The sequence below is a fragment of the Haemaphysalis longicornis genome, unplaced genomic scaffold (genome assembly GCF_048455015.1).
Source record: "Haemaphysalis longicornis isolate Haplotype H1 unplaced genomic scaffold, Haemaphysalis longicornis Haplotype H1 scaffold_3, whole genome shotgun sequence".
NCBI classification, from domain to species: Eukaryota; Metazoa; Arthropoda; class Arachnida; order Ixodida; family Ixodidae; genus Haemaphysalis; species Haemaphysalis longicornis.
Window position 1 is genome coordinate 24,469,260 of NW_027526335.1, and position 24,644 is coordinate 24,493,903.

General features: G+C 47.3%; 1 protein-coding gene across 1 annotated transcript in view; it reads right to left on the reverse strand.

Moving 5' to 3' along the window:
• The window catches only part of LOC144174157 (cholecystokinin receptor-like), a 106,520-nt gene that overhangs the window by 61,974 nt on the left and 19,902 nt on the right, over positions 1-24,644 (reverse strand). The window lies entirely within an intron of this gene.

Sequence of the window (24,644 nt, forward strand, 5' to 3'; positions counted from 1 at the left end):
ATGGACGCAGTGGCAAGGTCGTTCGTCTTGGCTCCGATGCTCTTTCCACCAAGCGGCCCTGCCTAAGATTGCCTCCTGGGCGGGAGCCTCGTCCTGGACTTCATAATAGCTAACGCTAGTAGAGGTTTTACAGCTTCCCGCCACGACCATCTATTCTCCCATGCTTCGCTGTAGTCGAGGAAACGGGCAGGAAAAGCGATGCTAGGTGTCAGCACAGAGGAGACAATCATGGCCGCCGAGGTCTCGTTAGAGCCGGCCAATTTACGAGTGCTGGCTTTAGACAGTCAACTGAGGCGGCATCCTGTGCGCCATGAAAGTCAGCGGCGAGATCTTTCTATTGCTGTAGACGACATCACAGGAGACGCTGAAGCGGTTTTGCTACCGAACACCAGGAATCGAAAAGAAGTGGTTGAGGCAGACGCGAGATGCGTCAGTGTTGTGGGAAACAGGGTAGAGGGGGGCGCTGACGTTGGAATATTGCTGGGGTTGATTTGTATTTTGAAGGCGTCACTAAGAGCATTGTATATCATGACCCGTGTGGGTGAATTAACACACGCGGCTTACACACTTCTCCTCAAATCCCTTCTCTGGGGAAGCACCCATTTGGCTGGAATCGAACAAAATTCAATGAATAAAAATGGCAAATTTAAATCATGAAAGAAGAAAAACGAAGTAAAACGATACAAGAAAAAGGGCAAGGTAAGGAATTTACAGAAACTAAAAATACAAAGACTTCGAGGTGACGGCGTATTCTACAAAACGTTCCGGTTTTTTTGTTCATTTCTCCCCGATGAAATTGCAAAACGGCTGTTCTTTCCTGGTGACAATACACACCGAAGCCGCATGTGGTTGGTGCGTAGCTTATCCACACAAAAGAAATCACGGGTAGTCATTATTTATTGGCAGGCAAAGTTATTTGCGTCTTACATCCCCCCCCCCCCACACCCCCACCCGTCACCACCCACCCTCGGGATCGTTTACAGTAAGCCAGTGTAAGCGAACACTTAGAGACAAAAATATGTCTTGTGAAAACCAAGAAGTCGTATTGTGTGACTTATAACGGGCGCTCAGGAGCACTCGCTCTACGATGGCACTTCACCCCAAATGTTATACGTACCAGTCACACTAAACAGTGCCCTGATTGTTTCTTTACAAACTGATAAAACGGGTGTATAAAGGATGTTTGAAGGAAGGATACATGTTTAAAATTCCCATGTAATGCATAAGCTTTGGTTAAGTAGTTTAAATGGGGAAAGCAAATGAGGACGCGAGTTTCTGGTGCGTATGTTTGTTGCATCTAAACATTGTTTAGTCGGCTGCACTAACGCGAAGATGTGCCCAAGGTACAATATGTAAAGCTCTGTAGTGTGCTAGTTTTCTTTACTGATATGTCTTTCTGCCTACCCATGGCAAGTCCATCAACGCATGAAAAACTCGGAATCAATCTCAATCTGTTCTGAACAAATATCTCGTACCTATTCGGCAGTTGTAATTTTGAAGACATTACGCAAAAAGTTGCCACTATCTTGTTTCTTCGCTGCAAACATTGCCAGAAACTATACTGGTCCCCTTGCCGCTGATACGGACCACAACGGTAACGTGAGGTAAGGCCTCTGATGTGTGACATTGGTTTCGCGGGCGGAGATGCAGGGCACGCATGGTCTGGTACAGAATTTACCTGTCCGTAGACAGAAAAGCGTGTTTAGATTACACAATCATCAATGGCTAGGAGCCCACTTCTTTATTGAGACGGGCACGGAAGGGCATCGCGACTCTTCCCGTTACCACGGGAGCACATTCCCTAAAGGGCAGCTGCCGGTAAAACAATGTGCACAACTAGCACCTCCCGGTCAATCTCTGCTAACGAATCAGATCCGTGGTGCGGCTAGTCGGGGAATCTTTACCTCAGGCAGGCCCGCAGAACACGCCTCCCCTTCGACCCTCAATAACCGTTATCACTCTATGAATCGCAGGGGGTGTCGCACGTGTAACGAACGTTATTATGCGCAATGCCCACAGCAGTAGACCTCTAATTCGGACTCGGCAGCCTAGTCGCAGAGGTGATTTATAGAGCTACTCCTGTGGCATTTTACCGCTAGAGCTGACTCAACGGCACTCCATCTCACACGGCAGCGGTGTGGTAGGACCTAGCTAATTTTGCCGGTGCCGAGCGAGCACTGTTCCTCGTAATTACCACCCGTACCTCTGCCGGGTGATATGTTGTCGAAAGGAGCCGTGGACTCGTGGCTTACTACATTTATTGCTGGTGCGTAGGCCCTGCCGGAAATCTAGAGCGGCGAAGACATGCGACCAGCCGGGCGCGTGGTCGTGTTTCATCTCTGTTGTCTCGTGGCACTGCTGATGCTGGATGACACGCATCGCTGACGACGATTGTAAGGTGCGGTTGATTACGATGATGATATTGGCGCTGCAAGTAGATGAGCATGCGGCCACTAAAATGTCTTGCAGCCTCAATTGGGTGACCAGAATTAACCTAACTTCACCCCCTCAAGGACGATCCACCGTTACCCAGTAGGAGCCTCGAGGAGGTTGACAGCCACCCGAACTCCCAGTAAACCTGTAAACGAACTACCAGTAAACCCAGTAAACGAACTCCCAGAACTCCCAGTAAACCTGCACCATCGCGTCTTCAGTTCGACCGGCGTGCATAGATCAACTGGCTCAGCAGGCCCCTTCCGGGCACCGGTTACAGAGTTTAGAAACACCCCCAGCCTGGTGATGAGCCAACCGCATTCCCTCCTCCCCTCACCCTTTTTTTAACGCTCTGACCCTCCCTCTCTTTCCTTCCAATGAGGAAGGCAAAAGAGCTTTGTTGAATTCAATTTTCCCGCGTTCGCACTGCTCACGCGCCATCTGTTGGGACAGCAGGCGTACTTCATTTTATCTTTCGTTTCGCAGCTAAGCTGTATACTTTTACCCCCCAGCGGTTTCATCTCCGTGGGCAAAAACACCAAGGCGCCAAGGCCTAAGACGCTGAGCGCGTTCGTCAGGCTATATAGCATATATAGAGCGCAGAAGTCGTTTAAAGAAACCACAAAACAAGCATTAAACCGCATTGTGGATGGTAAGGCGACTGTTAACAATGGGACCCCCCCCCCCCCCAAACATGTGTCCCGGGTAAAGATTGTTTGTAGATTATCTTAGAAGGCTAGGTAGGACTAGTGCCACTAAATAGAGCAGTTCTTGCCCAAGGCGCCGAGCGCATGCATCGGGATATGCAGGACACAACCTTTGCCGCCAGAGAAGCCGACTGTAGCGCCAGTAGGTAAGGTATTAAGAGTACAGCCAAAGAGGCACGCAAGTCAGCAACGGCGGCCAATTTGGCGTTTCTACGGCGTCACCGCTAACTTCGACCGGGTCGTTTATTAACAACACTACCTAAGATGCAGCAAAACGGCATCTTTGGGCACACTTCTGCTGCTGAAATGCTGTTACACGCGCTATCTTTAATTCGCATCCGGAACAACGTCAGTAGCGCGCAGCCGCAGAGCAGGGAGAACAAGCCTGCCAGAAATGACCGACTAAAAGGCATAAAAAACAAAATGGCGGCGCCCATGAACTGTCTCAGTGCTAACAAATGTCCCGCAATTCGAACTGACCGACGGTAATGGCGGCGGCACGGAACAACGCGAGAAACGAGTGCCAGAACTCTGCACGCTTATCAAGTGGCCCTAGCCGAGCGCAAGTGACAAGACCGCCGAGACGACGAGAAACATTTTATACCCTCCTCCTTCACCATTTGTAGTGGTTTACAACATCTTTGATGGTCATCCAATTTCGTAGGGTGGGGTGTCGACCAATTATTTCGTACTTACAATTTCCCTCGAATACGTCAGATGTTTCCTTTGCGCTGGACATGTAAGCGCCATGCCAACAGTTTAAGTAGCTTGGAATGGGTCCCCCATATATAGTTCATGTTCAATCATTCCTTCACTTGTGTCGGGCGGATGAAGCGAGCAACAGCAGGACGAACAGACGTACAGACAGACACACGGGCAGACGGAGAGACGGGCAGATCTACAGACGGACAGACGCACTGACAGACAGACAGACAGACAGACAGACAGACAGACAGACAGACAGACAGACAGACAGACAGACAGACAGACAGATGGACGGACGGACGGACCAAAATTGTTGCGTTTAGTTAGCCCGAAAGACTGCCGTATTTAAAACCTCAATAACCAATCAATGTATCTTTTGCTGACGAACACAACTGAAGCATACAATATGTGTGTTAGTCATAATGACACGTTGTTTAACGCCCCACAGAAACCTCCGAGATAAAGTTGGGTGCACAAAGAGAAATTTACGAGTTAAAGAATCGCTGAACCCATTTAAACAGAACAAGCCTACAGAGGTACCAGCTTCTGAACCCAAAGACTCGCGAGATTATTGCCAAACTCAGTGGCTGCAGGTGGAATGTGAAAGTAACGGAACTGCTTCGGTCTCTGCTATATGTCTTCGGTAGAAAAGCGAAGTTTGCACAATATAAAACCAGACAAGTCGGGGGAGAAAAACAGCCCTTGCTTTGTGCAAACTATTGAAGGAGCTCATAATGGCCAGTGCAAACAGAGGCACAGGACAGGAATGTGGGAACGACACAAGCGCGGTGTCCTTCCCACTATTCTGGCCCTGTGTTTTCATTTGCGCTGGCTACTTTGAGCGTATTTCAACTCGCCCAACCCGATATCCTAGTGTTTTCGGAGGAGAGTCTTTGTTGAATTAAAAAATCCGCCCTTTTCTCGTCCAAGCCTCATCCTTCACATTTCTTCCGAGTTAACAATACGCCTGCCACCAAGATTTCGTTAAAACCTTATGTCCACTTCATGCGGGTCCAAGCCTTCAGCCAACAAAGGCTTCTGTTCTTTCTCTGAAAAATTATGGCCCCGATCCAACAAGTGTTGCGTGCCCGTAAGTACCGCTGTTGTCACTTTGTTTTGGCCCGTACATTGCCGCTATCATTTCACACCTGAACGAATATAGTTTCCAAGTGCGGTCACGTTCCACCAGATGTTAACGGTTCGTCACATTGGCTAGTCAGAGAGAGAGAGAGAGAGAGAGAAAAAGATAGAGAGAGAAATGGATAGAGAGAGAGGGGGCTCTTCAATTTGAACTGCTGAGGCCAGCCCTGCTAATGACAAGGCTTCCTACGCCAGATGGGGGGTGAATACAATGATGAGTGGTGAATTTTAGACATTAGGGGTACAGCAGGAAGAAGACAAACAAGAGACGTTAAAAACGAGAAACAAGGGAATGCTGCTAGCAGAGTCCGGACATAAAAAATACATTTGAATAGAAAACCGTTGATGTCAACTCTGGATCAAAATGCAAAGTAAACAAAAAAAACGCCAACCCAAGAAAATGAAATAGATGAACACCACAGCGTAAAAAATTACATATCGTGAGATGCTTGCGCTGTAGATGAACTAAATAAATGTGTGCAATTCTGAGTCTCGTGGGAACCGGAGAAGAACTATTGTACCCAAGGTACTGTCAGCACTATTGGCCCAGAACTCAAGAAAATGACAAAGTTCGAGCCTGCCTCCATAACGAGTGTTTCTGGGAAAAAATAAAGGGCATCGATCACAGCACGCTAAGCAGCAATATTAAGCTTGCTTTAAAATGAGAAGTGGGTAAAGTAGTAAGACCAACAGCACCAAACATTTAATGAGTAAGATAAAAGCTGCAGGTGGTTAGAAGAACGGCTAAGAACATGACTAGCCCCCTTAACAAATGATGGCAAAGCATATACGTGATGAATGATAGCCTGCCTAAGACAACTTCCGAGTCAGCAGTAGTTCTAGGAGCCCGAAGTCCTCCCAAAAAACGACTTGGAAGCTCTTCTAAAAAAAATGAAGGACGTCACTAAAAACACAGAACATTGCTAGCCCGAAGGGCATATATAATTGAGAGCAACGTTGAAAATTGAACGGGACTAGATTCGTGCTGACAACAAGCTAATGATGGAGAAACAATTGTAGAAATGGAGTGAATGACTGAAACACTTTATTACAAACGTGAGGCCATGAGGCCCTGCGGGGGCGTAGGGATGGCGAGCTGTTAGGAGAAAGGCAAAGGTCACAATTCACACAATGTACACACTTGCGGTCTTCGAGTCGTGTTCAGAAAAGGCACCGTTCAGCTACGGCCGCTCGATGGAAACTAGGTCTCCATCGAGCGGCCGTGGTTCAGCAGTCAGTGGTATCAAAAAGCACAGTTCACACTGTATACCTTGAGCTTGGTTAGATATGGCAGGTGCGGGAGAGTAGTTCAGACCTCTGCACCAATTTTTAAAGACTGTTTTAAAGGGCGTACTGGGTGATTATTTCTAGAGTAGCGGGATCGTAACGGGCGCGGCTAATATGCTTCAGTTCAGTCGCGTGTTCAAAATCTACAGTTAAAAGCTGATGCCGGTTACGGGCTTATACACGACAAAGCCAAATTAAGTGTAAAAGATTCTGTATGTCATCACGATTACAGTAGAGGCGTGGGCGCAATTAAGAGCCTGCTGGGGCTGTCCATTTATGCATAATGTGAGAGGTGTACGCTGCATTCACATATCATTTATTGGCGGATACCTTGCTCGGACGCGAGCAGGGCTTGAGAGGGGAAAGGATGCCAACCGGAGTTTCATCTTGCGAGCGCTTGCTGCTTTTCTAAGGTGGCGTAGCTGGAGTTGCCAATCTGCTTGGAGAGGGCCCGGGTACAGGCGTGGCGGGCACCGCGGGCGGTGATTGCCGCCTCTCCCTGCTTGTTTTGTGAGCCATGCGGTTCCCTTGTGCGCCGGAAGTGTGTCCCGTAGTCCCAGTGGCAGTGAACGCGGGTATGAACCAGCCTTAAGTTCCATTGGCTCATGAACATCCATTTCTCTCGGTTATCACGGATTCCTTCGTTGTTGTCCGAAAGAAATGGAAGTTCATCAGCCAATGTAATTTAAGACTCTTGCATGCCAGCGTTCGCTGCCACTGGAAATTTTGATTTGAGGTTTCTGGCTGCACGCAGCCAATAAGGATTTTTATGGTAGGTTTTATAGCCACAGAATTATTGGTACATTGCACTGTTAAAGCGGAGCTTTAGTGTCAACACTGATGCCATTGTACGCCAGTACGCGATGCAGGAAAGCCAACTTTCGCTGACGATGATGATCAATAATCGTAAGTAAAGTGAAAGAAAAAAACGCTTCCTGTGGCCGGAATCGAACCCGGGTCCCCGGTGCTATGAAGCCGGCGTCTATCCGATTGCAGTAACGGGACTCGAACAGGTCCTCCCCGGCCTTGGCCTGTCCCTCGCACCTCACAAAACAGAATTCATTGCCATCTTACGCCGTCAACCCCCCTGTGGAAGAAAGGAGTCCAAAGCCGCCGCAAAAAACAATAACTCTGGAAGAAGACGACGAGGCACGGCCACGTTTGCAATGCTTTCTGCTGGAAATCGACCTTCCAGTAGTAAACTTCTTCAGTGTTTCCGCGTGAAAACATCTGTATCGTGTGCCTGAAGTCATCAGGAACCTGTGCAAATCAAGAATTCGTCCGTGAGGGCACCTCTTCTGTTTTCACGGCCGGTTTTCTTTTTGAAGCGGTGGCGCCGCGCTGGACCTAACTTCGGGCCTAGTACGAGTGCGCGCCGAGCGACGATGGCAAGCTCGGTCATGTCATCGGATCAGCCCCAAAGTGATCAGCCTGAACAACCAAGCGATTAAGACACCATGCAGTGCGGTCCCAGTGATGAAGGAGTCCCAACCGAAAGCAACAACGACGAAGCCTGGATCTTGCACGTCGGACGGGCTCAGAGACGTAAAGCTAACGTGAGTGGCACTAACACCCTCAGCCTCACCCCTGCTCGTCCGGCATTTAAGCCAAGCGTTAATAACAAGAAGCCTAAGCCACCACCACTACCGAAAGAAGACTATAAACTTGTTATCACACCCAAGGAAGGCCTCGCCCTCGCCAAGCTTGGCCCCGCCCAACTATCCGAAGCGATTTTGCGAGAAGCAGGACTCACCTGGCGAGAAGCAGACATGCGGATTCGAGTAAAAGAAACCCAGAACATTCTAACCGTGAGCACGCCTCATCAGCAAGCCGCCCGAGCCCTTAACAGAATCCGAGAACTGACCATTGGGGGCCGAATATACCCGATCAATCTCTACGGGCTCGCCCCATACGACTCTGCCAAACGGGTGATCCACGGAATACCCAACCACTACACGATGGAACAAGTCTTAGACGACCTATACTTCCCGGGGTTCGAGTTTCTCTCATGCCGGCGCCTCGGCACCACCGGGACGGTCGTGATCACTTTCCTGGGGCACAAAGTGCCGTTCTACGTCTACTACAAGGGAGTAGAAGTCAAGTGCTACCTCTATAAAAAGACAGTGCCATTCTGCAGCGGTTGCCAGACCATGGGTCATCGATACGACGTGTGCCCGAATCTGAACATTCACAGCTGCCAGTCTTGCGGTGGGCAGAATCCCCAACCAGGACACCCGAGTAGCCCGTGTTGTGCCCTGTGCAAAGGGGACCACTTGACAGCCAGCAAGGGCTGTCCCAAGCGGTTCTGTGAGCCCTACATTTTGCGACGCAAGGCGCTGGAGCGGGACCGCGAAACCCAGCGGCGGTTCTCTACGACGCAGTCAAGACCTTCCCGAAGCACGTCTCGGAGACATTCTAGCAACTCTGCATGTGTGGACGACAGCGCGCGGCACCGTTCCCGATCAAAAACACGGAGGGGTGGTCGAGAAATGAAGAGGCCTGCGTCGCGGTCTACCTCCCGGAATCCTCGAAGGGCAGAGACTGTTCGCGCTACCAGGTCACCATCAGCATCCTCGGCCAAGCTCCACCAGAGGAACCAATGCGACAGCGACAACGTCAGTGGAAACAGCGGTGAAAATAGGGTAAGCTGGGCAGAAACAGTCTCCCAACACAACAGAAATGAGAAACCAAATGCACCACAAAAGGACGAACACGATAGTATCGGCGTTTCTGAAAGCACGCTTTTAAGGCAGGAGCTTTTTAGAATCAAACAGGTATTAGAGCAAGTCACTAGAGAGAATGCTAAGCTCAAGCAAGAGATCTGTAGTCTCAAAAAAATAAACGCCACTAGCGCACCGGAAGCACACGAAAAAAATGAGGAGCGCCAACAACCGGCCTATACTAGCAGACAAACCGCAGCAGATGCCGTCGGCCAGTCAAACACTAAAGAAGAATTCACAGAAATGGAAGTTGCCATTGAATCCCCAAACCAAAACCCGCCTCCACCGAAAAAAAGAAACAAAAGCAAGGAACCGCACAGCGGACACAGCTTGGAAGCGCTAGAAGCGAGAGTTGAAGAAAATCTCAAGCATGCCCTTGACACTTTTGGCACGAGCCTTGGCGAGAAATTAAGCAATGACCTAAGCAGTAAATTTGAAGCTATGGCATCGAACGTAACACAGACGCTAAACACTCAAATTGACGGTCTATCGAGTCGGGTTATAGCGCTAGAAGGACTAGTAGCCAACATATCGCTACCTGCACAGTCGAGCGCAAGTATCGGCCCCATAAAGACGCACAAACCCTACGCTCGCCCGTCATCAGTCGAAAGCCCATAAACAGTTAAAGCGTCAGTAGGAACCACAACTCTCGACATGGATAGGAATAACGACAACAGCACCAACATTATTGAGGGCTACACCGTATGGCAATGGAACTGCAGGGGATATCGTCGCAAGAGAGGCAACATTCAGCAGCACATCGCGAACCTTTCCGTCGCTGAAACGCCTGATGTCATTGCACTGCAGGAAGTTGGATGCTTAGCCAAATTACTCAATGATAAAGCTTCCTATTCAAATGCGGGTGATGAGAGCAAGGACAAACCCGCAGTCTGCACGCTGACCAGGAGAAACGTTCCTGTAATACAACACGACATCGGAATCACACTGATTGAACACGTTCTCATTGATATTTTTCCCACGAGAAGGAGACAAAAGGAAAATAGCCTTTTTGTACTAAACATCTACAGTAACCCCCGAAAAAAGCACAATTTTTCAACTCTTTTCCGGAAGGCAATAGAAATCGCAAAAAGGCAACCCCTACTCATAGTGGGTGATTTTAACGCCCCGTGTACGGCTTGGGGATACGCCATATACACACCCAAGGGCAAACAACTCTGGGAAACCACTCAGCAAGAAAGACTCTCTCTCATAACTGATCCCGCTCACTCCACGCGATACGGCAACAGCATCAGCATGGACACCACTCCGGATCTCGCTTTTACCAAGTACGCATCTCAGGTCGCCTGGAATAACACCCAGGAAAATCATGGGAGCGACCACCTCATTAAATCTATCCAAATAAGTGCTGGCCCAGCTAAACCCAAAGGGCACAAAATCAAGGTTGTCGAATGGGACGACTTCAGAGCCCTGAGACTTGCTGAGTGTGACCACGATGGTGGTATGCCGGACATAACCGACATCGACACATGGTCAGCACAGCTGAAGGCGCACGTCGAGAAATCTACGAAAACCATACCCGAGGAGGCGGGTTTGGCGACAGCTGATTCCCGCCTACTTCACATGTGGGAAGCCAAACAGGGATTAGAGAAACGGCTTAAGAAGCAAAAACATAACCGCACCCTGAGAAGACGAATAGCTAGATTAAACTGCGAAATTCAAGAACACGCTAATCTACTCTCGCGCCAGCAATGGCACGAAACGTGTGAATGCATGGACATCCAGGTCGGGCTCCCCAAAACATGGAACATTCTGCGATGCCTTATGAATCCTGAGTCGGGTAAAACCGTGCAGCAATTAAATTTAAACAGAATTCTCCACGTGCACAACGGGACAAATGCCGAGCTCATACAAATAATCAAAGACAAGTACGTCGGCTCCAATCCCCCCGTAAAGCTCCTGGACTACTCCGGACCAGAGAACACCTTACTTGACCGACCAATCACCGTCGAGGAACTGCGTGCGGTTGTTCAAAAGCTGCGGACGAAGTCAACTCCGGGACCCGATGGCATATCCAACAAGACGCTTAGAAACCTCGACGAGCCTTCCCTCACTGCGCTAGCTAAATTCATGAACGAGTGCTGGTTGAGAGGCAGCCTTCCAAAAATCTGGAAGACTGCAAAAATAGTCATGATACCTAAACCTGGGAAAAAGCTTCACATTGACAACTTAAGACCAATCTCTTTAACATCTTGTATTGGCAAGCTCCTCGAACACGTCGTTCTTAACCGTATCAGCAACTACATGGACGACAATGACCTATATCCGCACACTATGATAGGGTTCAGAGCGAAGCTTTCTACCCAGGATATTATGCTACAAATGAAACATCAAATAATCGACAGCGACAAACTTTCTCCTTTGGACACAAGGGCAATCTTAGGTCTTGACCTCACCAAGGCTTTCGATAGCGTCACACACGAAGCGATACTAGACGGGCTAGCCAAGATAGCCCCGGGGAAGCGAGTATACAATTACATCCGAGAGTTCCTTACAAACAGGACTGCTTCCCTTTCCGTCGGCAACCTTGAGTCGGGTGACTTTGCCCTGGGTGGTAGGGGTACACCTCAAGGGTCTGTGCTCTCCCCATTTCTTTTCAATGTCTCACTCTTAGGCCTGCCTGAGAGATTAAGCAACATCAAAGGCCTTCACCACAGTCTGTACGCCGACGACATTACTCTGTGGATCGGCGGCGGCAGAGAGGGCCACATTCAAGACACCCTACAAAAGGCAGTAGACATAGTGCAAAATTATGTTCGAGAACAAGGACTGGACTGTTCTCCTCAAAAGTCCGAGTTGCTCATCTACCGGCCTACCAGTAGGGGACGGAAGAGAGACCCATCGAATCCCGACATCTGCGTCTACGCCAACAACCAGAAGATCCCAGTTGTCAACACCATTAGAATCCTCGGCCTACGACTGCAATCGAATGGTCACAACAAAGAGACAATCCTTCATCTCGAGAAGAGCACTCAGCTCACCATGCGACTCATCTCCAGAGTGGCAAACAAGAATAGAGGTATGAAGGAAGACACGCTCATACGGCTCGTACAGACCTTCGTAATTAGTAAAATCACCTACAGCATTCCTTTCCTACAGCTCAAAAATGACGAGAAAGTAAAAATTAATGGCTTAATTAAGAAAGCTTATAAACAAGCAATGGGATTACCTGTTACCACACCCAACGAACGCTTCGAAGCAGTAGGCATCAGTAACTCGATTGAAGAACTAATTGAAGTGCAACAAACAGCCCAATTAGAACGGCTATCTAAAAGCAAAACGGGAAGACACATTCTGCAGTCACTAGGAATCCGAAGTGGAAGTTCCCTCCCAAATGAAGTTGACCTCCCACACGAATGGCGAAAATACATTCGCATCCCGCCACTACCTAGGAATATGCATCCAGAGCTAAATGTGGAAAGAAGACAAGCTAGAGTACGAGCCCTTGACAAACGTTTCCGAACCCATTGTGAGCCACGGGAGATTGTCTAGGTTGACGCAGCCGACTACTACAACGGCGGCTCTTGTCTCAACGCCATGGCAATTGCAGTCGTCAGCAATGACGGCGTCACGGTGACGTCAGCATCCACGCCGGCCAAACATCCCACTCAGGGAGAGGAAATGGCCATAGCCCTTGCTATAATTTCTACCCGCGCAACCACAATTATAAGCGACTCGAAGTCCGCCATTCTTAACTTCTCGAAAGGCAGGATCTCCGCTGCAGCAGCCTCGTTGTTAGAGAAGACCCCTAACCAAAGGAAATTCTTTTGATATGGACTCCGGCCCACTGCGGCCTACAGGGGAATGAACTGGCCCACGCAACCGCTCGAGCTCTGGTCAACCGACCTGTGTTGCCTACGACGCCACCACAACCACCATCATCCCCACACAAGTCGCAGGAAAGCCAAGAACAAGCACACGTTACGAGATCTCACAAAGACAGACTAGTCACATACAGGGATATAATAAATCACTACAGGTTATCAAGATGCAAATATCCACCGGCCCACCACACTCTTTCCAGGAAAGAGGCAGTCACGTGGCGACGGTTGCAGACGAACACTTTTCCGAGCCCTGTTTCCCTCAACCGCTGCTACCCAGACCTTTATTCAAACCTCTGCACTTTATGCAACAGCAGAGCCGACCTACACCACATGATATGGTCCTGCCATAAGCTCCAACAAAATACGAATGGCTATAATAGCAAATTCGATGTAGATACACTTAGAAGCTACAAAATTAAGACTGCAGAACAATGGGAGACTTTTCTGCTCAGCTCCACACCGGAGGCACAACTGACAGCAGTCCGGATGGCCGAAGCCGCCGCGAGGATTCAAGGAATCCTGGCTGACGGATGAGGGAGGGAGACCGTCCAAGTCGTCTACCCTTCAGAACCCATCTCGGGCATCAAATAAAGTCATCTCTCTCTCTCTCTCTCTCTCTCTCTCTCTCTCTCTCTCTCTCTCTCTCTATTTACATTACATCGCTATGAATGCACATAGTTTCCGATCATCCTCGTCTTCCTTCCCTTTTCACCGAACGCTGCACCATGAGACGTCCTCTTCTTCATTAGGATTATTGCCCTACGTCCAGCGCAAAAAAATATAACACCCCCCACCGATTACGTGCCACCTCAAGTCAGTGCCGCCTCCATTTCTGTGCCATCCAGACTGGAACCAATTAAACTCCTCGGAGTCTACATTGAAACCAGGAACAGCCCCACAATATAACTTATTCGCCTTGAGCAGAAATGGAACTTCGTGTAGCACACCCTCCGACGGCTCTCAAACAAACATGGGGGAGCCAAACAAAAGGCTATCACCACCCTCGGCAGAGCAGTACCGGTGGGCATTCTTTCGAACGGAGGGACACATTATGACCTCAACTGCATCCAACGACGCACGCTACAAGTTCTTCACAATTCCACCCTGCGCACCGTCACTGGCCTCCCACGTCATAAAAAAATTGCAAACCTCCAACAAGCAGCGACCCTCCAACCAATCGACCGCAACATTCGGGAACAAGCGGATCAATACAATTTTAAACGACAACTCACCCACCAAAGCGTGCTCCTCGCCGCGTGGGATCCACGAAGTCATATTCCCCTACCTAATTTTCCAGCCCCAAAACCCCCCTGGCAGTGGCCCCACTTCACTCAATCCGTCACCTCGCAACCCGTCGCACGCAGGAAGCCCAAGCTTCGACAGCAACGCTGCCGACGCCTTGCCTCAACTAAACGACCGGGTGAAATTTACGTCTACACAAACACTAGCCACATAAACTCACACGTTGGCACACCATGGATCAGCCCGTACAATTTATCCATCATGGGAGCCCAATATCACCGTATTTCCAATATTACTTCAACGGATGCGGAGCTCATCGGTATCCACAATTCTCTCGACTACTTCATGTACGATTACCATTTCCCCATTCCCCCCAACCTTCGCATCCTAACAGACTCATATGAAGCTCTCCAAGAACTTTGTCATCCCAAGTCCACCCACCCTTCTGTCCACCACATTATTCATCAAATCGCTCCGCTCCAAACATCAGGCTGCCAAGTCCGAATCGAATGAACCCCCGGTCATGAACCAGCCGCTCCTGGGAACCAAACAGCTCACGTGGCTGCACAGGAGGCCCTGCTCACAATAGCCTCCGATGGACCCCCTGCGCCGCCCTTCTCGGACCACCACTGCCCCAACTGCCCTGACGATGGCCCCCCTCTCGCTCCTGCCGTCAAGCTCCGTAGGTTCAGGCAACTGAAACAACAACGCCTCAAGGTACTCACTCCTTCAGGCCACCTCACCTCCTTCCCCACCCTGACCCGAGCACATGAAATCTTCTTAAACAAGTTCCTGGCCAACACCTGTACGGCACCAGAGACCATTCGACAATGGTATTATCCACAGCGCGCCCCCCGATGTCCCTACTGCCACCACTTCATCGGAGCCTATCTCCACCACCTCATCTGGCACGGCCCGAAGTTTTCTAGATTTCGTACATTCACTCCCTTTCATCACGACACCTCAACTTACATCGACCCAACATCCCTCTCACACGACACACTCTTCGAGAGAGAGAGAAGTGATTTGGTGAAAGAAAGGAAAGGAAAGTGCACTGGGGATATTATTGAGCTCAGTAGGGAGCTCACCTGCATACAACCCAGTGCGTTGGAGAGGGGATAAAAGACTTGGGAGGAGGTTAGGGGTGGAATAGAAAAGGTGTGAAAGAGAAAGACAGGAAGAAAAGAGAGAGAGACAGAAGGGAGAAGAAAAAAAAAGAAAAGAGGGGGGGAGGGGCATTACATAGGCGACAGTGGCACGAGTGTTCGGCGCGAGTGTTTGCTCAGTAGCCTCAGCTACAGGCGACACACTCTTCGAAATCATCATGTATGCCTCAAAAAGCAGCCTAGTACGGGAAATTTAGCAGTGGTCTGCACGACTTCAGAAGAGATCCCTTAAAGACGGCGTCACAAGGACTGTGCTCCGCCCTCTTTATTCCCTCCTCCTCCCCCCGGTCTTTGGCCTTCCTTTCTAATAAAGTTAACAACAACAATCCGATTGCGCCAATTCGACACCGTCGAAGCTCACGCCAAGCAGCAGGTAGAGATTCGCGCCGTACACGCTAAACCCGAACGTTAGGCCTACGGAGTGCACACCCGAGAGCTGCTGTGAGTATCCTATAAAAGAGGTGCTTACCACTAGAGCAGCACATACACGCGGTGTGGGATTGGCCATTTAAAGAATCGATCACGAGAAAGCTTGACGATTGACGTGCATGACGTTTTGCAAGCTTGTCCGTGTAATGTGTGAGTGATGCTCACCCTATAAAAATATCGACGTGGTTATAATCCACAAGGAGAGGATGGCAATTAGCTTGCGAATCGGAGACAAACAATTCCACTTTCTACACTCTACATGCATAAAAATGGAAGTTGTTCACCAAATTGTATACAGTTAACCATTGGATTCCTACCAGCTTGGAGAACAGGCCAAATTTGTGAATAATTATTCTAACAAAGAATGACATTCCTGCTATCCGCCTTTAAATTGAACACTCAGTAAATGGAGATCTCTAAGCAGTAACCACTGGTCACACAAAATCCGCTTTTGTCCCAAGTAACGCGATAGTTTCAGGTACAGATGTGTAATAAAAATTAATTGTGATTGATTCCTTTAATGAAAAAAGTCACAGAAACACAGAATTTGTTGCCGGAGAAGGTTCATATTAAGCAAGTTTCCATTTCGCCAGGGCACGCTGCAATAGTCGCACCTGTGTATTTCGTAGTAAGGGAGTGTCAGCTAAAAGTGCAGCCGTCATAGACGGGCTTGACTCACCATAGAGAAAGTAAAGGTTCTTATATTGTTGTTTGTATTTAAGTCCCGAGGTTATGCGGAAGTTTAGTGCTTTAACTAATATATATCATTTCATTCATTTCACGAGCCGCTTACTGTCACATGCAGAGTCCCAAACGAGGCTGAGTCTCAAACGTGAGTCGTAAACGGAAAGAACGATACCAGCGATAAAGTTTTCATTTATTCATTTTCATTTATTGTACCTTCTAGGCCCGAAGGCGTTACCAGGGTTCGTACAGGCTTCAAAAGCAAAAATTCAAGGATATTCAAGGACTTTCAAGGACCAGAAAACACATTTTCAAGGTCCCCATCTAATGTTTTATCTGGGATTATTTATAACTTTTCCAACACAATGCAAAAGTTTTTTATTGCACAATACCTAAGCACATTAGTGCACATCTAGATAGGTGCTAACGGGTTCGTAAATGCTCCCCCAGCCTTATTTTTCTGATTTCAGGGCTGGTATTTACAGGTTTTTCTTTTTTCTTGGTGTTTTGCTGAGGCTGTTTGATTTCAAAACTTTGTTAATGTTGCCTGTATCTCCTGCTTTGTCAGCAAGACTATCAGCTGAAATTAAATCGAGCAAGTTTTGCTTCAAGGCAGGATGAACTATGTACACGTCCACCATTTGCACGTAAAAGCAAACGCAGATGGAGCGTATGAGGCACAGCAAACATGCAATGAAAGGCCGTCCACAGACTAGATGCAAGATAGAGAACAGAAGCTGGCTTTTACTGGATTGTATCGTGATATGGATTGGATTGACAAGTGCCTGCTCCCAATGTTGCCTTGTAATAATGAAAATCCACCAAACTTGTAATTTCACGCAATACACTGAAACTTGATTGTTACAACGTTTCTTTACATTTGTAAACACCTAAAATCCATGACAAACACTTTAAATTCTTGTGAAAAGACAGGGCCATTGATTCTCCCCGAAAAAATCAAGGGTTTTCAAGGACCGCTAAAAAATTCCAGGACTTTCCAGGCCTTGAAATTGACACTTCTAAATTCAAGGGTTTTCAAGGTTTTCAAGGACCTGTGCGAACCCTGCGTTACAGAAGGGAGTGGAGTTAATACATATTGCAAACAGAGGAAAGGATATCAAAAACAGGAAAAATCGAGAAAAACAAACAAGACAAAAACGGGGATTAACGATAGTGTTTTTCTATAGCATTTTTAAATGCAGTCATAACGGTTATGCTAGCAATTGAGCCAGGGAGGTGCTTCCATGCAGTGGTGGTTTTTGGAATAAAAGAGTAGAAAAATTAATTCGAGCGGCACTGCGGAATTAACAATTTATGGAGGTGATCAGTTCGAGACGATATATATGAAGGTTCAGAGAAAAGTTGACTTCTTAATTCCGGATTGTAATAGTAAATTTTGCGCAGTAGTATGATCGTGCTAGTTTCCTACGGTGTGAGATGAGAGGAACGTTTAATGTAGTCTTCATAGATGTTACACTTCAATAAATAAATGTTACAGTCAATAAACGCTATACAAAAATATAGGCAGCGTATAATAATATTTGACGCGGTATGCGCCAGTTTGACAGTGCTCCAATACGAGAAAGGTAATGCCGGATAAAAATTACCTTATTTCCCAGAAGGACAGAATGCGCAGAAAGAAGTTTTGTAGGTGACAGCTGTTAACGCAAACAAAAAACAAACAGCGTTGGAATGACTTTCGTAAATATTGAAGTTTAAGGGCGAACAACATTTCTTTGCAATATTTTATGCTCTGGAGAGCTTCTCGTCCTGTAGTGGACATTAATAGGCTAATACTAATGACTATGATCATTATGATGATGACGACGATGATGATAACAATTTTAGACTGAATTTTGTATGGCTGCAGCAAGAACAAGTTGCAAGCGTTCGAAACTGCAGCTCTTCAACATCCGAACTATTACTGGTCAGAACATAAAAACCATGCATCTCATTTTTGCGTATAGTTACGCGTGTCGAAATAGTTTGTCACTCTGAACATCAATGCGACGATTGGGCCTGCTTTGGCCAAATAGCAAGCATCTTTCACAGCAAATTCGAAACTTCTTTCGGCAGAATCTGCTTCATCTGTGAAAAAGGCGCCATAGTGCATTTTGTATTACGTCCACGGTGACCTTTTTGCTGGCAAGACAGTCCCTCGTTCAAAATTTCAAGCTTTGATTGTATATCGCAAATTGTATCCAGGCAGCTACGAGAGGAAATATACAACAGGGTTGATGAAGAGAACATCGCTGCACCAGTTTCAGACACCGAAATGGCAACGCTTTTTTGTTCACACCAGAAAATCCAAGGATAAAGTCGTAGCCCCAGTGCAGCTGACCAGAGCTCTTCGATGTGAGGAGTTGCGAAACAACTCCGCTTCAACAAACGACCCGCACCTGGACCCCCCCACCCCCCCACCCCTACTTTGGATCGTGTGTACGGTGGCGCCACCGCGGCCAACGCACGCACTATCCAAAGATCATACTAATTATTCAAACTGACAATTTAACGTTAAAATGTGTTTTAAAGGTACTTAATTCTTTATTTTTCTGCTTTCGAAAGTTATTCATTGCTATCTTAACTCCGGTTTTTAGGTTGCGATTGTTTCTGCGTCCGCCCAACTGCCTAGACCAATTAGCGCATTTGAGGGCACTCCGGCACAACATAGGTCCGACCTGAAGTATTAAATTGACAGTTATCATTTGGCCTACAGCACATTGTAGGCCAAAACAAACACAGTAGCCGATGAAGCGGCTCTAAATAATCATTTTCAGCTTGTAGAAAGCCGTCGAAGCGACTTTTTATTTAATTTTTTGCCGCCAGAAGACCGTAGATGACGCCCAGCAGACGACAGTGCGCAAGTGATGGTTGACCCCACGGTAGCATTTGTTTTTACTACTCTTGCTTGGTATGTATATAAAACGCTTGCAAAGTTTAACACATTGGGCTCCTTTAACATAACAAGCTCACGTAAGCACTCAAATACCATTTTTCGCCCAGGTCGTCGAGCGGCGAAGCACGTTGTATAGTTTATTTTGTCGCCAACAGATGGCGCCACTGCAAAACAAGTTCCAAAACAGTGGACCAATCGTAGGGCCACTTTTTGATGCATGGAGCCTATGGGGAGTTTCGCAACTCCTGTATCAAGTAAATCTGCAGCTGACAACGTGGGCGAGCTGATAGCCATTGAATGCCCAGAGGCGTTGCTGTTCAGTTACCTGTCACAATTCATAAAGGAATTCATCACTCCATGTAAAAACATCTTGGATCTTCTGGGTGCTAGCTATTAGACAACCGACTGTTGAATTCCTTGTTTTCTGAATGTTGTCCGTATCCCAAGGGTGTTTGATTGCTGACGCCTTCATAGTGATATTTCAGACACGAACTTGCATAGGGGAGCTTTGTCCGTGCGCAGACAGTGCCGATAATTGCAGAGCAAATACAGAGTGATGGATTGCTCCCGAGCGGAAATGACTGCTGTCTGTACAGAGTTTCCCGAATTCCAGCCCTTCTTGTAATAGGCCTTCTTGTAACAGTAAATTTTGTGCAGTAGTATGATCGTGCTAGTTTCCTACGGTGTGTGAGAGGAACGTTTAATGTAGTCTTCATAGATGTTACGCTTGCTGTCCGAGAATAGTTAGCAAGAATGAAACGTACACTACGATTTTGAACAGATTCTATTGCATTTGTTAGATATTCTACTCCAGGGTCCCAGACAGGAGAGGCATATTCAAGCTTAGGGCGTATAGGTGTTTTTTAGAGAAGTAGCTTTACGTTAACTAGGGCCATTGAGAAATTGTGACGGAGGTAACCAAGCATGCGGTTGGCATTGTTGGTGATATGGTTAATGCGAGTTTGCCAGGAAAGGTTAGATGTTGTGTAGACGCCTAAGTATTTATAAGAGGTGACCTCTTCGAGTGCAGAACCTAGAATGCGATAATTTTGTAAGTTAGGTGGAGCAGTACTTCGGGAAATTCTCCCTAGTTTACACTTTTGGCTGTTAAGACGCATCTTCCAAGTATCACACCAGGTAGAAATCTTATCTAGGTCAGACTGTAGTGTTAGAGTGTCAGAATTTGATGATATTACACAGTAAATGACACAATCATAGGCAAATAACGTTATTGAGGATGTTACGGAGTTAGGGAAGTCATTATTATAGATCAGAAAAAGCAAAGGTGCGAGAACAGAGCCTTGCGGAACCCCGGAGGAGACAGGGCGCTGCGCAGAATTCAAATTGTTAGCAGAGATAAATTGTGTTCGGTTGGACAAAAAGTTTTCAATCCACAAGATAATATTACGGTCAATGTTGAGGGCACTTAATTTATGACAAAGTAGTTAAGGGGAAACAAGATCAAATGCTTTAGAAAAGTCTAAGAAGATGGTGTCAATATGAAATCCATTATCTAACGCGGCACAAATATCATGTGTATATGATATAAGCTGGGTATCATTAGAAAATGATTTACGGAAGCCGTGCTGACTAGATGAAAAGAATGAATTTGTTTCTAGAAGGTTAATAAGCACGGAGAATATTATGTGCTCTTGAATCTTGCCTGGAACACTTGTTATAGAAATAGGACGGTAATTTAGAGGTGAATGCATGTCGCCAGATTTAAACAATGGAACCACCTTGCCGACTTTAAAATCTTTCGGCATGAAACACGATAAAAGAGTCTGCGAAAAAATATTGCTCAAAATTATAGATGAGTACACTTCAGTATTTTTCAAGAACTTTGAATTGGTGCCATCTATTCTGAAGAAGAGGAAACTTTTAAATTACGGATCAACTTCGTGGCACCATCATAATCAATTATTGAAGGATCCATTGCCGAGAATTTCATCTTAACAAGTTCAGGTATATAAGTGCAAAGTAACAGGTTATTCTAAAATGATTTAGAAAACACGTCATCGAGTACAGAACCGCATTTTTCAAGTGGAACGACAGCATCGTCTAGATCAGTTAACGATACAGTGTTATATCCAGAGCCCTTGATGATTTTCCAAAATTTTTGATATTATCAGACAAACGAGATGGCAGAGTGGTGTAAAAGTAAACGCGCTTAGCTTCTTTGGTGGAATTTTTGAACAGAGCGGCAATCTCAAGATATGCACGCCAGCTATCACTCGTGTTGCGTTTCTTAGCTTGCCGGAAGAGCCGCTTTTTTTTTTTGTTCAAGATACGTTTTAGAGACACATTAAACCATGGTGACGGATGGTTACAGCGAACGATTTGGAGAGATATGTATTTTTGTACTAATTCATTAACTCTGTTTTTAAAAAGTGACCAGTTCTCTTCTACGCTTCGAGCGTAGAAGTCTGGCATATAGTCATCTATAAAGGCTCCAAGTTGTGTGTTTATTGCTGCGTAATCGGCTTTCCTGTAGTCTCGGATGCGTTTTTCGTTACGGTTGGAACAAGTAATGTTTTCTTTAGGCTTGAAATGAATAAAACAATGATCACTAAGACCTGGCAAAGAACTCAAGAGTGGTCCTGTAGAGAGGGCGGGAGCGAGCTCGGAAGCTGCATCGGAGGCGGCGGAGCGGCGGACAGCAGCGGCAGCAACCTCGCTGGGAGAGCGTTGTTGGGGCAAGAGAGGGGAAAAGAAGCCCGTCTTTTCCAGGTGTACTCAAAGTGGAGGCCGGTGGGGCCCGAGGGACATTGCGGTCCTCACAGCCATGATCAGCGCGGCCGTTCGCCGTGCCGTCGTCACTTGCCTGGTGGTCCAGCTCGTCTTCGCCGCTGATCTGCAGGGGCCGACCCTGACCGTCATCAAGGCCCGGTACCGGATCGGCGAGCGCATCAAGCCCACTTGCAGCAGCGGTCCTTCGAGTGCCATCCCCAGCCTGCATTGGCTCATCAACGACCCAGAGATGCTATCGGTGTGCGTCACAGGCCGACCGCCGCCGCAGCCCTGCGCGCCATCACAAGTTCGGTGGCGCTCGCCCCTGCGCAGTCCAGCGCTGCAGCCCGAACAGCGTTGCCGGTCACATCGACGGAAACCCCTTGGATCCTTACACCCCTTCTTGAGGATTCAGCCCCAGCATCGTCCTAGACATTATCGGATCACGTGCCTTTAAGAACCCAACTTTTCTTCGTTCCGCTTCAGTGGGCAGGAAAAAGCAGCTACCATGCGGACGTGCAAAATCTTCGTTTTCTTTTCGATGCAGGTCAGTTCCAGCCCTGCTTTGCATTGTAAACGCTCCGGCAATACTTGCTTGATGCTCTTTCCTTGCCCCACCACCATGTTCAGCATTATTTGCGACTGTGTGCATGTCATGAAACTTTTGCTCTTAGGGGGTGATGTCGAAATGAACCCTGGGGAACCAACGAGCTCCTTTCTTTCATAAAGAAACTTGACGCTAAAATGGACAAAAATCACGCAGAAGTTCTCTTAAAACTTAGTGCAGTAAAGGAAATTCGGGTAAACCTTCAGGAGCAAATGACTAACATAAACGGCAGGTTGACAGCTGTGGAAGAAAAACTGGCAGCGTCTGAAAACTGTGCTGAGGTAGAAATTGCAAGAGCGGTAACTGAAGTCGTAGGTAAGGAAACCACCAGCATTCATAGCCGTTTAGATGAATTCGAGGACCGGTCAAGGCGCGACAACTTGATCTTTTATGGTTTCGCTGATGACCAGACGGAAACGTGGGCTGATTCTGAACTAAAAGTCCGGGACATAATTGTGTCAGCCCTCAAGATGGAATTGTCGGACGAAGCCATATCTCGTGTGCACAGACTTGGAAAGTTTTCACCAAAGAAATGCCGTCCGATAATAGCGAAGTTCGCCAGTTTTAAAACAAAAAGTGAAAATTTTCCCCGAAAGCTCAACTGAAAACGGCTGGTATCACTGTAGGTAAAGATTTCTGCATGTCTACCCGCACTGCGCTCAAGAAATTTATCGAGTTTGGAAAAGCTAGCGGTGAACAATTTTCTGTGAGCTACAACAAACTGATAATCAAAAAGAAGGCCTATATCTACTACCCATCCACTAACACTGTCTTATGAGATTGACGCTAATGAGTCATCGTTGCACCCTTCCCAAGCCACCGTTTCATCTTCTGTTTCCGCCACAGCCCCCGCATAGCTAAATTCGGACTCTTATCACCCTGCAACCAATATCAACCTGCTCTTTTCCAACGTCCGTAGTGTTGTAAATAAACGTGATGACATATCTGCCCTTATCGATACGCACAATGCCGACATTGTGATTTTAACTGAAACCTGGCTATCGCCGAAAATATGTAACCAAGAAGTGTTCGAATGCCAGCAACACTACCGCATGTATCGTTGTGACCCGGGTACCAGATTAGGTAGCGGTGTGCTTATCGCAGTGGCCGATAGGCTCAATTTCTTTCACGTTCCGTTTTCCTCTGGGTTAGAAGCAGTATGCGCAGGCTTTAGAATAAACCACCGAGATGACATTTTTTGCGCCTAGGCCCCCGAGTGCCTCTTCAACGTTTTGCTCACAGCTTCACGACATACTTAATTCTATTGTAACAAGGTTTCCACACGCACCTATTTTTAAAGACGATAGTCTTTCTTGGGCTACTTAAACACAGAAATTTTGGTCTGTCTGTATGTCTGTCTGTCTGTCTGTCTGTCTGTCTGTCTGTCTGTCTGTCTGTCTGTCTGTCTGTCTGTCTGTCTGTCTGTCTGTCTGTCTGTCTGTCTGTCTGTCTGTCTGTCTGTCTGTCTGTCTGTAACTCGATTCAGCCACCCGGCCAAAGTAAATTTGGTATTGCGCTATACAGTTAAACCCGTTTATAGCGAATTGCAATATGCACCGGAATTAGTTCGATATATCCAATAGTTCGACATAGCCGAACCCGCCTATAACGAACTTATTGTTACAAGTTCGCAATCCGCGGGAGCCCCCCCCCCCCCCCCCCCCCCCCCTCTTCTCGCCCTCCCCAACTCCACCATCCCCGCATGCAGAAACAAACACATTAAAGTAACCAGTACCACACCCAAAATAATCCATTTATTGCGAGTAATAAAGCTACTTTCCGCCTGAACTTCCCACTTTGCAAAGAAAAAAGCGGTGATTTTTGTTTTCACTTTCGTTTTGGCAGCTTCAACTAGCATAGCATTCTCTACACGAAACATTGTTACACCAGTTAGAGTCCGCGTCCTCCAAAATCTAAGACGCATTGGCCGAGCACATCGACTCCCGAAACCGCTTCATTATAAGCGTCGGGCGGCTTTCACTCGAGACATCATCGGGAACATGGGGGAGCTCTTCCCGCAGTTCACCGATGCTGCTGTCTTGGTCCGGACTCGCTG